Here is a 3,590-nt window from a genome sequence, read left to right on the forward strand (position 1 = left end):
CAAAACACTCTCCCGACTCCAGCTCACTGCACCCAGCGAGCAACAAAGGCAGCCGACTCCACAGGGCTGGAACAGGCTCTGACCCCCGTCCCCGCCACCCGCCTCCACATCCATCCATCAACAGATCCTGTTGGCTCGACCTTCAGTATTGATCCAGAATCCAGAATCGGAACATGGATTCCGCTGGTGTCACCTGCTACAAAAAATCAGGCAAGACATTCTAGGGAAAGACAACTACAGACCCAAACCCTCATGAACATAGGGTCTCAGTTTTAGCAAATCAAATTCAATGATATATTAAGAGGACAATTCAGCTTGACCAGATGGAGTCCATCTCAGGAACAAAGGTTGGCTTAACATTTGGAAAGCAATCAATGCAATTCCTAACAGAGGGGGAAAAAACAGGTGATTATCTCAAAATAGATGCAAAAAACTAAAAACAAAAGCATTTGGCAAAATCCATTCCTGGGGCTGGGGTTGTGGCTCCGTGGTAGAGCGTTTGCCTCACACTTGTGAGGTACTGGGTTTGATCCTCAGCACCACCTAAAAAAATAATAAATAAAATAAATAAAGATATTGTGTCCATCTTAAAAAAAAAACATTCCCGACTTAAAAAAATAAACAAACAAAAAATTGCAAACAAAAGAAAACCTCCAGCAAACTAGGACAGGAGGGGGCCTCCTCACCTGGCGTGGGGCATCTGTGAAAGTCCCACAGTGACGCAGTGACAGTGACGGCACAGTGACCCGGAAGGCGAGAGCCATCAGGCGTGACCAGGAGCTGCTGTGTCTGCCCTGGCCAGTCCTGCCGCGTCCCACGCTGGAGGTTCTGGCTCCTGAAGCAAGGAACAGAAAGGCAGCCAGACTAGAGAGGGGACAGGGAAGCCGCCTTTGACCTTTGAGCCGCCTTTGACGCTCATGACCCAAAACACCCAGCTGGGGCTGAGCACAGCTCAGGAGGGAGCGCAACAGGGGCGCACAGACCTCTGCCTGCAGGCTTCCTGGCGCTCCACCCTCAGCACCAAAAGCAAACAAAACAAAACCCAGAAACCCTTGCTAGAGCTAATAAAGGAGGTTAGCGGGTTAATTGTGATTAAACTTAATAGTACAGAGGAAAAAAAAATCCCTTCATAGATTGGAGTTACCCAAATTCAAAGCTTCATTAGTGGTTGCCCAGGGCTTCAGATGGGGTGCAAGGAAATGGGGTACAGCCGCTGGGGGGGTTACTTTGCAGGTGATAAAGGAAGAAACACTGACTCTCACGATGTGTGCACATATCTGTAAATAGGCTGAATCTTTGAGTGAGCGGCACACTTGAATGGTTGAACTGTGTGGCGTGTGAAGTATATGCAGCTCAACAAGCTGTTCTGACCTTCCAAAGAAAAAAAGAAAACTCTTGCTCCCTGAAAGAGCATTTAGAGAATGGAAAGGCGCAAACTAGGAAATAATGTTTGTAAATCGCATATCCAATAAAGGCTTTGTGTGAAGAGTATAAAGAAGTCTCAAAACTCAACAAGAGGGGGCTGAGGTTTTAGCTCAGTTGGTAGAGTGTTTGTCTCCCACGTACAAGACCCTGGGTTCAATCCCCAGACCTACCAAAAAAAAAAAAACCCTCAATAAGAGGGCTGGGGTTGTGGCTCAGCGGTAGAGGCTCACCTAGCACATGCATGGCCCTGGGTTCGATCCTCAGCACCACGTAAAAATAAATATTAAAATAAAGGTATTAGGTACAACCAAACAAGTAAATTAAAAAAAAAAAAACTCAACAAGAAAGCAAACAACCCCCCTGTTTGCCCCCAAATAACTGGACGTAAGATTCGAACGCACTTCACCAAAGATGCATCTGGCAAACGAGCCCATGGAAAGATTATAAATATCATCAGTCACTAGGAAAATGCAAATTAAAATCATAATCAGATACCACTGCACACTGTCAGAATGTCCGAGGTACGTCTGAGGCTATCAAGAGCTTGATGAAGAGGGGAGGATCTGGACTTCTCACACTGCTGGTGAGAAGGCACATGCTTTGGGGAAGTTGGACACTGGCTCTCTCCTATAACCCAGCCGTCCCGCTGACCTGAAGGCTCAGCTCAGGGTCACTCCCTGGTCCTAATTTGCATTTTCCCATCGGTATCTTAAGTGAAAGCTCAAGTCCCAACACGACCCCTCTAACAGCGTTCACAGCCGCGTGGTTTGTGATGGCCCCAAACCAAGCACAGCCGTGTCACCAGGAGGACGGGCCAACAAACCGCAGCTTCCCACGACTGGACGCCACTCTCCTCGTGTTACAAAGGGAAGCCCCCATAGCAGCCAGCGGCAGGGATGAGTCGAGACCAGGACAGAGGACGTGGTGAGCAATTTGCGGTGACAGAAGACAGCAGTGGTCACCTGGGGACACGCCTGGGCGGGGAGGCAGGGAGGAGCTGAAAGGGGGGAGCTTGACAGGTGCACGTGTGTCCAAACTCATCAGATCAGGCTTTTTAAAGTAATTACACAATAATAATAATATTAAGCTGACCTTCAAAGTTAACGGCAAGAGAAACAAGTGACACAATAAGTAAGGGAAAGTTCGTCCCCTCCCGCGGGGCCTTCTCTCCGCTGAGTGAGCTCCGCAGCCAGTTTGGGACTTGGCCACACATTTCGCACGTCCGTGCTGCAGAGCCTGAGGGAGGCGGGGGGGATTATTATCACTCGATCATATTTTAAAGGGGGCTCATGCCAACCACTTCCATCTGTTCTTCTCCCCTCTTTACCAAATATCCGATGGGCGTCCCCTTCCTTGTGGATCGACACAGATCTAACTCATTCTTTCTCAACGTCGCCACGCCGTGAAAATGCGATTGATAGATCATTCCTCTAAAGGTGCACATCTTGATTGCTTCCCATTTCTTTTAGTCTTGCTTTGGTTTTGCCCTCCATAAGCAATGCTGAGTCAACATTCTTTTGTATCTATTCTTATGCATTTCAGTTTTTAGTTTCATAGAGGAGGTCCCTGAAAGTGGGACCACTGGGTTAGAGCTCACGGTATCATTTTCTTGGTAGAAATCACCAGCTGTCCTTCCCAGAGAGTGGCTGCAACCTGCAGTTGAACAGGTGGGGAGGCGCCTGAGCCCACATCTGGCTTCCTTGCAGCCTAAGACTGCTGTTGATCGCCAGCAACCTGAAGGCTCAGCACAGGGTCACTCCCTGGTCCTAATTTGCATTTTCCCATCAATGAGGCTAAACACTGTTTCATGTTTCACCCCTAGGACCAGTGTGCTCATTGTTTTCCCCTTATACCATGTTGCTTTATTGGGGTTACATTGTACCCCTGGGGAGTTGCCAGGTTGAACCCAGAGCTTGCGCAGGCTAGGCCAGGCAACCCTCTACCACTGAGCCACATCCCGGTTCCTACATAGGTTTTAGGTACAATCGACTCTGAATCTCCTTTTCTATGAATTACTTGTTTAGATTTTTTGCTTTTTTTTTTTTTTAACATTGAGTTATTTATCTGTTTCTTGTGAAGTTTATTGTATTTTTTTTTTCTTTTTGTAATGGTGCTGGGTGTTGAACCCAGGGCCTCACAGGTGCTAAGCATTTGCTCTGTGGCTG

At 47.7% G+C, this 3,590-nt stretch overlaps 1 long non-coding RNA gene across 1 annotated transcript; it reads right to left on the reverse strand.

Annotated features, from left to right (window-relative positions):
- Positions 1-270: 270 nt before the first annotated feature.
- On the reverse strand, positions 271-1,000 carry LOC131424896 (uncharacterized). Its single transcript, XR_009228512.1, has 2 exons — positions 687-1,000; positions 271-543 (listed from the first exon to the last, which is right to left on the reverse strand). It is a non-coding gene; the product is annotated as an uncharacterized LOC131424896 (long non-coding RNA).
- Positions 1,001-3,590: the final 2,590 nt, after the last annotated feature.

The sequence above is a fragment of the Marmota monax genome, unplaced genomic scaffold, assembly GCF_021218885.2.
Source record: "Marmota monax isolate L192 unplaced genomic scaffold, Marmota_monax_Labrador192_F-V1.1 WCK01_AAM20220418_F8-fsc00220, whole genome shotgun sequence".
Classification (NCBI taxonomy): domain Eukaryota; kingdom Metazoa; phylum Chordata; class Mammalia; order Rodentia; family Sciuridae; genus Marmota; species Marmota monax.